This window comes from Vulpes lagopus, chromosome 20 (genome assembly GCF_018345385.1).
Source record: "Vulpes lagopus strain Blue_001 chromosome 20, ASM1834538v1, whole genome shotgun sequence".
Lineage (NCBI taxonomy): Eukaryota > Metazoa > Chordata > Mammalia > Carnivora > Canidae > Vulpes > Vulpes lagopus.
In genome coordinates this window covers 28,368,909-28,381,225 of record NC_054843.1, presented here as the reverse complement: position 1 = coordinate 28,381,225, position 12,317 = coordinate 28,368,909, and the positions used below count along the sequence as shown (strand labels likewise).

Sequence of the window (12,317 nt, the reverse complement as noted above, 5' to 3'; positions counted from 1 at the left end):
CTGAACTTGATTTCATTTCTTATGTACTCCATATGCTCTCATACTTGATTATGCTCTGCTTTACAAGATTCTCTCAATTTAGGCATGCACCCCACAACACACACACGCACACATACACACAAGATGCTTTGTCTGCGTGACTTACCACTTTAGTACACATTGGTAACATCTCCTACTCAGGCTCTGTCACCAGACTGAAATGCAGTATTTTTCAACCTGTAGTCTAACTTAAACTTCATGATCGAGCAAAGCCCCTATTTGAAGGAATAGTAGGGTTTCTGCCCCTCAAAGTCTGGGTAATGCACAGAAACACATTTGGGAGCATAATTGACTTTCATGTACAGAAGCCAGATGCATTTCATGCCTATGTGTGCTTAGGGAAACAAGTGCATCTCATATATCACAATAAGCATCTGTTCCACTAAATTCCACTGCCGGATACTCATCATACTTAGGCAACAAAACACTTAAGGAAATAAAAGCTCTTTCCAATAAAAAATAAAAATAAAAATAAAGTACATCAGAAAGCTTTGTTTAAAAAAAAAAAGTCTTCCTCTACCAGTTAAGTCAAGTAGGAACTACTAAAAACAATAAAATAATAATTGAACTATAGTTTCTGATGAGGAATCTTGGCCCCTACCCTGTAGAATTTAGAGAAAATGATATGTGAGTTTATATTTGAAAGGCTGCTTTCAACAGCAAAGAGTATGTTCTGATATATACTGAATACACTTTGATATACATACTTCTGAAATATATGAATATACTTTGGAAAATGCAGACACTTTAAAAAACTAATAGAAAACAAACTATATGAATATGAACCTGTTTAAACTTTTACAGACAATTTTATAGCTTTATTTACAGAGTTAACAAATTCATGCTACAATTTTGTTAAAATATCACAAATACCTCTATATAAATAATTTCCTCTATTTTTTAATTTTATTAGCAATACAGATTCTAATACATTTAGTGTTCATATCAATCTCAACATTTTCTGCCAAAGTACTTTGTCCTTTTTTCTATTGGACCATTCTTATTGATTTATTGAACTATTTATATGCCAAATATGTCAAATGAATTGCAAATACTTTTTCCTTATTTGGCATTTTCTTTTTCTACCAACTCAGGGTATCATTTGAAATACTGAAGTTTTCTACTTTAACAAAGTCCAAACCATCAATCTCTATGAGTTTCTGTCTTTAGTTGGGCTGTACTTAAGAAAGTTAATTTAGCCCTAATATTACAAATAATATCTGCTTATAGATTTTTTCTTTATATTTTGAGGAGTTTACTGAATGCCTATTGTGAAACTAATTCTTATGAATGGGGTATTATAACTTTTAGCAACTATTTAAAAACAATACTTGAACATTATTTTATGAATAATTTATCATTTTCCCATTGATCTGAAATACCATCTTTATAATATAGCAGATTTTAAGTTTATTGAAATTATGTACCATTATGTAATTATTAAATAACATAAATTCAAGTTTAATTTTATATTTACTTCTTCACCATTATCCCCTGAAGAAATGGATGGAGGAATTGCGTTCTTATGGTTTCAGTGTGCAATAACATGGTTTTAATGACATTTGAACAACACAGAAACTTTATTTTCTGCTTCTGAATTGGGTTTCAGATTGACCAATCTGTCCTGCAATTTGCCTTTGAGGGTGGAGACTGAAATCTGTGATAGCTACATTTCTATTATTTAAAATTGTGTCAAGGACTAGGTAAGTGCTCCAAAAACATCTGTTTAATGATTAGACTGATAGATATCTGGTTTTCTATTGCAGTAGTGCTACCATACCCTCAACAATTACGTTTTTTCTCTGTCAAAAATAAAACGTTCATGACAGTTTTGCATGTGTCCATGTGCATGTACATGGACCCTTTACAAAGACACACTGCTTTCCAAATACCACCAAAGATTATAATATATTTGTTCATTCTAAAGGTCTGGTCACAAAGAAAATAACAACAGAAAGCCATAAATGTGAGCCTAGAAAGAACAGAATACAGAAGATGAAATTAACAAATAGAACTTTCTCCTTTTTCAATTTGTTGCTAATGAAGTGAGAAAAGTAATGAATGTAAAAATGAAAGTACACTGTTACATATATGTCACATGCACTCATTTTCATAATGAATACATATATACAGATAAGTATGAATCTATGGGCTAAATGGTATGCCATCTGTTTTGTATTTATAATACACATATATGTACATATATATACAACAAATATGAATGATTTGCATAAAATTTCCATTTTGTTCATTTCCTCAGCTAAAAACTAAAGAGCATTTAAATCAAAACCAGTTAATTTAGAAATGTTTTTAACAAGTATCTCCTATTAACCTTCATTTTTATGGATCCTATGTTGTCATTTTATGTCAACTTTGCCATAATTTATACATATTTGAAAGTCACCTTAAGAAACTAATCTTTAAAAAAAAGAGATTAATCTTGTTGCTAAGATCTCTAAAACTGAGTTTGTGTCAATATATGTATGTGCACAAGTACTTAACATAGGGAGGTCAATTGCAAAAATAGGTATACATATATCAAAAAAGGGTGCCTGGATAGCACAGTCGGTTGGGCAGTTGACTCTTGGCTCAGGTCGTGATCTCGAGGTCATGAGATCTGCCCTACATTGGTCTCAGCATAAAGACTGCTTGAGTTTCTCTCTCCCTTTCCCTCTGCCCACCCCCCCAAACTGTCTCTAAAATAAATAAATAAATCTTTTTTAAAAAAGACAATTTCACTCAGAATTTTAACTATATATTTTGTTCTGTTAATAAAATCAACATATTATATAGCTGGGTAATAAACATGTTTGTTTTCATTGGCTTGCTTCCTTCTGAACTGCCATATTGATATAATACCTTGACAATCTGATACTTCATCACAGTAAGCATAGTGATAAAAAAAATTTAAATCAGTGAGTTGAAAGACAATATATTTTTTGATGAACTGAATAAGTTAAAGTTGTCAGTCAGTGGTACAGCAAGGTGAAAAGTATGAAAATCAAAGTTCTCAAGGCCAATGAGTGGATAAGGATGCTATATACTGTACATCAATCACCATCACCATAAATCTGTGATACCCATATTGCCAAATATTTCACATACAACCTTAATGGTGATTAATAGATGTGCCAAAGTAACTGAAACTGAAATGAGATTTTGCAGAAAAAGTGATATTTAAAAGCATTTTGAAAATTTATCATTTTTACATCTGGAAAAAACACACTTGTCAATGTTATCTATACAAATCTTGATTTTATTTACTAGTATTTAGCAAATAGAGTTTTAGTGAAAATGTTCAGATTTGTAGAAATCAGTGCATGAAACTCCTAAGTGATTATAAAAGAAATCTACAACAAATCCTGATTCTACAAATTTGCCAGTTGTGGCAGCAAAATGTAACTCACAATGAGTGTCATTATCTTCCCCATAATCCTTAGTAGCATGTGCCATTCTTCTCTTTAGATAATTGATGTATGTGATCCAGAGTTTTGCGCACATGCTATCTCAGCACACACCCTCTAGCCTTGCCTCCCAATCAAACTGCATCTTAAAAGCCTTTTGATGTAGGAGTTATAGAGCCACCACTAAAAATACATACTTGTTACAGGTATTGAAATGCCTCCCTTCAAAAATTCAGAACACACTGTACTGAAAAAAATGGATCTAATTTTTTTAAATTGCTTTACAACACTGTGAACTCTATGAAATAAATCATGCTGGGATTAGACAACTTTCTTCATTTTAGCCTTTCTCATTTGTTTTCTCATTACTTTTTTTTCCATGTAGTCACAGTTAACAATAGATTCATTGTTAAATTTCACTAATTGGTTACTCCACGAAGTAAATTATTTCAACCACATTTCTGATGCTTCCTCTACTGCTCTGGTCCTATATAATCCTGTATTTTTTAATGAGTTAGCTTTTGATTTAAAAAAACTCTCACATTTATTCTTGAAGAAGCCATTACTCCTTATAATGTTTATAATGGCAAACATCCGCTAGGTCTTGTGATCTACCTAGAGAAAATATTAATCATATTACTTTAGTATCAGTCAATAATAAGAACTATGTCATTTACTATCCTCAAATTCAGTGCTATGGATAATAAGTTTCAACCCAGAGACAGTTGGTTGCATGAGCAACAAGAGGAAGACAACCAGCAGTCTTATACCCACACTGAGACATGTCCACACATACTTGCTTCCACAGCCAAAGTAATACCATATGTCCTCAGTGATGTGAGTGGGCAAAAGTAACAGTTGGCCTGCTAAAGAGAGCCATATGTACAGGCAGCCTATCACACCATTCTTTTTACTTATGGCTGCTGAAAGCTGAGTTGAAGTTCTTGCTCTCATGAATAGCATGGCTGGAGATGCCCCCTCCATAGTAGAAAAACACCATTTATTGTGCAACTACTATATATCTGGACATGAAAGCAAAAATATGCTTGTACATTACTCTTCTTCTTATAAAGAGATACACATCAACAGAGTTCCTTCTCTCAATCTCATCTTCCCTAACTAAAATATTTTGTATTTATGTGCAAAAGGACAAATACACAGTATTTTATCAAAAATGAAAATTCATAATCATCCTTGTCCAATTGCATGTTATACAAACTTTTATTTGTAGCTGGGTAGTCAGAAAATTATTTTGTTTGACATGAAAAATGTTAAAGAAAATTAGAAATGTTTAAAAACTTAAGAGTATTTAAATCAGTTCTGGAAAGCAAAGAGATAGCAATAAGCAAAACTGCATTCCACACACATTGCAAGGTAAAAGAAAAAGTGGATTTTGAATGATTATAACAGCTTTGTACCTTAGCAAGGGCTTCTCTGGAATCTCCACAATTGCAAAGACAATTCAGCTATTGTAGCAATAATAAAATTTATAGTTTTAAGGTCATTCTTAATACTGTGATCAGATAAGATAATTTACTTTTCTCCTAATGGCTTCTTTTTGACAAATGAGAGAGCTTTTAGGAAGGACAATGCTCCCTGCACAACAACCAGTAAAGCATGTCACATTCATTTACAATATAATTTTAAGAAAAATGAAGGACAAACTTGTGAGACAGTAAGAATTCATTTGCATTAAATTAATTTGAGCAGGGCATTTCTTGTTCCCTTTGGCAACAATATAGGGGAGGAAATTAATCCATCTTATTCAAAAGTTCTCTTTTGGGTTTCAGAAAGATTTGAAAAGCTGACATGACCATCATTAAACTTCTCCTGGAAGTTTACAAATCGTGTATATAGCTCATGAAAAAATATTCACAATGAATATTTGTGAAAAGCACCAGTTATTATGGAACTACTAAATGGCATCCACTTGAATATGCCCTGAAAAGTTTTAAAAGGGCTCCAAGCTTTCTGTGGTTTCTTCCATTGATTTGGCTTTATAAATAAGAACTAACTTCATAAATAAGAACTATCATATGTACTTCTCTATGTAATTTAAAGTTAAGTCATCAGATGTTGGCTTTGACAGAAAATAGGTTTGATTAATATTTTTGACCCTAGAAATACAAATGATTTCACTTACACTTTACTAAAATTAGAGCTAATAAATTCAAGGGATCAGTATCTCTTGTTGGAAAATTATCCATCAATATCTTCTAATAGTTCTAAAAATCCCCAAATTTACATTTTTCTCCCACAAGGAAGCAAGCACATTAATTTCAGGGTCCCAAAGCACACAAATATTACTACCATTTATGTTAAGCTGAATAATGCTCCTGAAGATATTCTTCTCCTAATCCCCACACCCTGTGGATGTATTACTTTACCCAGTTAAAGGGACTTTGAAGATGTTATTGAATTAAGAATATTGAGATAGAGGCCCTGGATGATCCAGTGAGCCTAGTGTAATCACAAAAGTCCTTGAAAGAAGGATGGAAGGGTTAGAGGAAGTTAAAGGAAAGGGCAATGTAGAGACAGAGAGGATAGGAGCAATGCACCTTGAAAATGGAGGAACAGAAGGTGGGAGCACCTGGGTAGCTCAGTCAGTTAAGTATCTGCCTTTGGCTCAGGTCAAGATCTTGGGGGTCCTGGGATCCAGTCCCACATTGGGCTTCCTGCTCAGTGGGGAGCCCTCTTCTCCCTCTCCCTCTGCCTGCTGCTCACCCTGCTTGTGTTCTCTCTTTCTCTGTCAAATAAATAAATAAAATCTTTTTAAAAAAGAAAAGAAAAGAAAAAAGAAATGGAGGAAGGGGCATTAAGCCAATGAATTCAGATGGCCGCTAAAGGCAAAAAAAGGCAAGAAAATAGATTCTCCCCTCAGAGCGTCCAGAAGGAATCAGCCTTGCAGACATCTTGAGTTTAGCCCATGAAACTGATTTTAGAATCCCAAACTCCAAAACTGTAAGACAATAAATTGCTGTTGTTTAAGCCATTAAGTTTGCAGTAATTTATTAGAGCAGCCATAAGAAACTAAGATACCATTATAATAAGCCAAAGACAGAAAATGAAATAGTGATGAACTTGAAAGTCCTAGGGGGGAAAAATGGGGTGTTAAAAAGAGGATTTATCTTGATAACTATATATGCTACTTGTTTACCCCTAAGCTATGTTATTAATATGATCCTAAACATCCAATCAATATGAACACCAGTATGTCTACTTTAGAGATGAAGATTTTCTCTTTACTCTTCAAGATAGTCTTGAACAACCCTATATGTGATAGAACAAACATCTTCATGTAGGAATCTTCCTGTTTGGCAGAGAAGTTATATCTGAAATTAAATCCTATTAAGTCAATCTTGGGACAATATGTAGAATATTCAAATATTACCTATCAAGAACACCACTAAGACTGTTTGTGATGCTACCTTCACCAACAGTATCAAAGTTTATTTGAAAGATTTTCAAAGCAATACTAAAAAATTATGTCCGTTTTTTCCTCTTGTTAAAGATAAATCATTGCCCAACTGTACATTATATTTATGTTAATTGGATTAAGTCCAGCCATATTATGTACCACAAACAGGAAAGTCTTACTTATTGCTGACAAAAATGACAGTACTAAACTGTCAACGATAGGAGGAAGTCATGTTTAGTGGAATAAATATGTCCCTTTTCTTTTTTTTTATAATAAATTTATTTTTTATTGGTGTTCAATTTACCAACATACAGAATAACACCCAGTGCTCATCCTGTCAAGTGCCCCCCCTCAGTGCCATCACCCATTCACCCCATATGTCCCTTTTCTTACCAAAACTTGTTCTGAGATCTAGCTTGCTTCCTCTCACAAGCTTAAGTACAATAAAACTTGTGAGAACTCTCCTACTTTTCTAGAGTTTAATCAGAAGAAAAGTAGGAGACGTGAATGTTTTCTGCAAGACTGACATTGACTCTGAGGAAGGGAATCAAAAATTTGGAAATAAAATGTGGAGTATCTCCATAGTAGTATATAAGAAGACAAGAAAAAATACATATTGTCTTTCATGTGCCAATAAGTCATTTATATAAATGATTTTATCAAATTTTTAATGTGCTAGAAATTCTTCAAAACAGGCAATTTTTTCACAATTTATAAAGAAAAGATCACTAAAAAGGATCTTGATCAATGCCACACAGCTAATAAAAGGTAGAAGTAAGATGAATATAACAAGCAAGAATAAAATAGCAGTCTCACCCACTTGGACTTGAGACTACGCAAAGAGGCAAAACATGAACAAAGAACCTATAAATTAGATACTAGTAATCTCCCCATTTCATAAAAGAAGCATCTGAGGTGAAGAGAGCCTACACCATTTGTTTCAAGTTCATACATTATAATATAAAACCATTATAAGCCAAAAGACAATTTCAAACCCAGATTTGCAAGACACTTTATTACTTCAAGATGCATGTGCATTATTTCTGGGATAAACTGTGATAATTTTTGTTACTTCTTAGTGAGTGTCCAATAATAAGAGTGCTACAATTTAACCTTATTCTTATTTACTTTGAGAATTACTGAATGCCTTCACTTGTCTTTTGCAATTTCACTACTCATTACAGTTACCCATGAAAAATGAAGTTCAACATCTGCATCCTTTTTAGTTGCAAATTCTGGAGCTCAAGTAATACACAGCACATCACACTAAACTGCTAGTGTTATTTGGAATGAAAAAAGGGGAATTTTTAACTCAGGAAAAATAATTGGATTGTTCATTCCTTTATCTCCATTATAGTTCACTAAATGTGTGTTTGTATTAAAAAGTGTAATTTTCAATAACTCTTCCTATGCTTAAATAATGCAATTAAAGAACTGATTCAACAAATCAGAAAAATTCATGAGTTATGCAAGGCAAAATTTTTGTTTGGTGACTTCTGCTTTTTTTTTTCTTATCATGTAGCCCATTTTAAGAATCACAAATTTGTCTTAAAGTCAACCTTCTAGCTTTCTCCCAGTTCCTCTACTTTCTCTTAGTTTCTCTTATGTGGTGAATAAAATGTGTTTATCCAAAGCTATCTTAAAACAATCCAGTGAAAACTGTAGTTGTCAATCATATCCACTGTTCATACATCTCTGTATTTTTCTGCAGTAAATCTCCTCTATTACTCCCTATGCTATCAAGTGTCACTACAAAAGGAGATAAGGAATGAATCTCATAATGTAAGACTTAAAATGTTCATTCCTCTCCTTAGTATCTCATACCCACTCTGAACTATTCATATAGCAACTAAGCAGCTACTCAATAAGCAACTAAGTGAACATGGCACTTTTAGAAAAGCAAAGTCCAAAATTCAATTCATTCCTCTGCAAATTTTTATCCAAGAAAGCATGACCCAATGGGCATCCTCTATGTGAAAAAAGGAACTCACTTTCATCAATGAATGTTCATGATACTCCTGTAGTAAGAATTGTTACTGTTCCACCTATATGGGCTTAGCACTCACTATTCTCATTCACACAGGTCAGACAACATCCAGGCCTAAGCAGTGACTCTGCCACTGGCGGGGGGGGGGGGGGGGGGTTAATCACCAGGGTTGTCTTCAGCCTGTCCAGTGTTGTCTGGAAATTCTAGGGCAGTAATGTCCCCAGTTCCTGAAGCAGCCCTTAATCAATGATGCAAATCACTCTTGTCCAGAATGTTTGTAGATAAAGATGTATAATGATCCTCATTCTCTCATGAGGAAGAAAATGATATATCCTTTCTTATCTTCCTCTCTCCCTCCTTCCACACTCAGCTAACCATCTATCTGGAAGAATTGCACAGGAAGAAAAATAAGGCTTTGGTCAGCACTCTCAAGAGGACACCTTCTCTGAGACGTTAAACAATGATGAGCTTCACACATACTCTGCTTGAGTTACTTTATAGGATCTGAAAGATTTTGAGAAAAATCATTACAAGTCATCCTTTTAATACCAGGCCCCAAAGGGAATTGTTTAGATGGTTAAGAGCTGTAGAATTTATTATCTTGATTCATTCAAGAATACTTGAGCCATGAGTGTATATGGAATCCTGCAATCAGATGCAAAGTTAGTATACTAACTAACATATACTTAGTTACCATATGTAAATATATATATATATCAGGTCTATCACAGAAAAAAAAAAAAAACAGTTTCAAAGTGTATGAGACTCCAAGAAGTATTTACTGCTCTTGCTCACCTTCTTCCCATATTCCTAAAGGCTCTACTGAGCATTGATACACACACACATATGCATCTTCCTGCAAACAATCACAAATTGTCCTTGTAACTCAAATGGCTTTTTAAAAACTTAAGTAGAACAGATTATTACCACTTAAGAATTAAAGTGCATAACAAAGCTGAAACAAATTTAAAAGTTCTTTTTCCTTTATGTCTCTCTCTCTCTCTCAAGACTTAAAATGAGGTTCACTTTGAATCAGTCCATATCAGACAAAGCACCCATGGCATATATAAAGTTTAAATAATTTTTTATGAATGTGGTCATGTATCAAAAAATAAAATTGTTCAGTTTCTAACTTCCTCTTCTCATAAATCCTGTTTAGGCGTACACTACCTGCCAATGTTCGAGGAATCTTAACGACCATTCACTGTAAAGTCTGGCAGTTTACTCTGAAAGCAAATTGTAACTGTGTTTCAAGTTCACACTAAGCAATTTTAAAATGCATCTGAATGTCCACTGTCTTCTACCTTGATTATAAGATGTAAATTATTCCAAGAATACTCTGAGTAAATATTGACTCTGCCTTTCAAATCCACTCTTATAAAGAAGGACACAAGGTCAACTGTTAGGCGTTTAGGAGTTATTTGAAAGTGAGGAGCATATAACTCTGCACAATCACATTTTCTTTTATGTACATGAATGAAACCAGTTTTAACAAGTAACCAGGAAAAAATAAGCAATATCGTAGATATTTTTACATAGGCATATTCATGTATCACTACTGTAATAGTTTCAAATAAAAGCAACTGTGCACTTTTTGGGAAAAGAATTGAAGTTAAATAGCCTCGGCTTAAATTTCTAGTTTATTACATAATAATTTTAGAGAAATAAGTTTAATCCCTCCATATGATAGTCTTTTCACATTAAAAGTGGAAGTGATATTACTGATCTTTCTAAACTTCTGTAAGAAATTAGAAATGGAAGAGCTGAGAAAGAACAGGGCTCATTTTGTAGACAGGAGGGATTTGTTGAATCCAAACTGAAGTTAAAAGGAAAAGAAAAGTAAAATATTCCACCTTAATTGCTAAAACTGTAGATGCATATATCTCAATTTGAAAAGCCTAAGTAAGATATCTTAAGCATAAAATGACACTGGACCCTTATAGAGAATTTAGTTAATATTTGAAAGATATATAAATTTCATTCCTCAATTTCAGTTCTGATATTTATTTTTAAACTCATAATTTTATACTTGACTATTATTAAAATGCATGGTAGCCCATATAGTCATATGCCCACCAATTCTACTGAAAAGTATCCAGCAAGGCCCATGAAGTAAATATTTAATCCAAACACAAAAATAGCTAACCCAACCACCTAAAAGCAAAACATTAAAATAAAAAATTCTTATGGCCATGATGATTAAAAGTTAGTGCTACTAGCAAGAAAGCAATCTCTAAACTAAATAAACTTGTACTACACCTTAGGAATTTTGCCTTACACCCACAAACACACGTTAGACACATATACACACATACAAAGCAAATGTGAAAATATTAAATTAAGGAAGTTCTGTGGGAAATGTCCATAATTTCATTCCCAGAATTTCTTCAATCGCTTTCCCTAAAGTCCTTTCAGGAAAATAAAGTTGTTCTTCTCCTAATGTGAACTCATCACTTTTCCCATAGCATTTGCAAAAAGAGAAATATATTTCCTGTCAGATACTTAAAAGTTGTGCCATTAAAAAATTATTGGTAATAATTTTGGAACAAAGGTTTTTAAACTAAATTGTCATCACATTTCAGAGCCTGTCTAGAGAGCCTGAAGTTCTCTGTCTTTTAATAAGCTTGTGGAGAGTACTGAGCAAAAGAACCTCCCATTCCTCAGAGAGCTACCCTCTGGTAAATCAGGTGAAAGAAACACCGCTCCCCATTTAGAGAGCAAGGTTGACCTGTTCCAGCAGATATTAGGACCCCCCCACTTCCACACCTTTCCCATCCTTGGACTGTAGTTGTAAAATTGGGCAGAAGCCGAGGGGAAGGAGGAACAGAAGGACAAAGTGGGTAGCCAGAAAAACAAATGACCCTCTCAAAAGCTTGCATATAAGCACATATAACGCATGCAATTGGGGACATTTCCTAAAATCCAGTCGCTTCAGCTGAATTCCATCCGAATCCCCTCATCCTTGCAGTGAGGATCGCAACTGCCCACCGCCCATCCGCCCACCCCCAGCATTCGCAGCCACGCCAAAACCAGTCAGTCATGACTTTGGGTAATGTGTAAAGCCAGCAGTGTTTGGGGAGCTGAACAAGCTCGCCAATTCCAAGCGTCTAGTTCGAGACCCCCTCAGTACAGCTCACTGCCTAACTCACCTGGAGTCAGGTCTAGACGGCAGCCTCCGCCCAGAGGGACCGGGAAGCAGCCCTGAGAAGCTCAGCAGAGTCCGCCTGAATGATGGAAGCAGTGCAGCTGAGCAGCTCCCCCCGGACCTGCTGCTCTAGCAGCTCCCAGATTTCTTCCACTCCCCACCGGAGCTGTCCTTCCTTTCTCCTCCTCCTCCCCGCCTGCCGCTACTGCACTCCCTCCTCCTGGCGGTGGCGCAGAGAGGAGTCCTCCCAGCCTCCCTCCTCCAAGCGCACGAGCTGTCCGTGGTGCTGATGAAGAGGCTCCGGGCCCCTCCCGGGCAGGCGGG

General features: G+C 34.8%; 1 protein-coding gene across 1 annotated transcript in view; it reads right to left on the bottom strand.

Annotated features, from left to right (window-relative positions):
* The window catches only part of ROBO2 (roundabout guidance receptor 2), a 1,676,347-nt gene extending 1,664,248 nt beyond the window's left edge, over nt 1-12,099 (bottom strand). The window contains exon 1 of the mRNA XM_041734856.1: nt 11,998-12,099. The gene's annotated coding sequence lies outside the window, so the exon portion shown is untranslated. The remainder of the gene's footprint in view (nt 1-11,997) is intronic.
* Between the last annotated feature and the right edge of the window lie 218 nt (nt 12,100-12,317).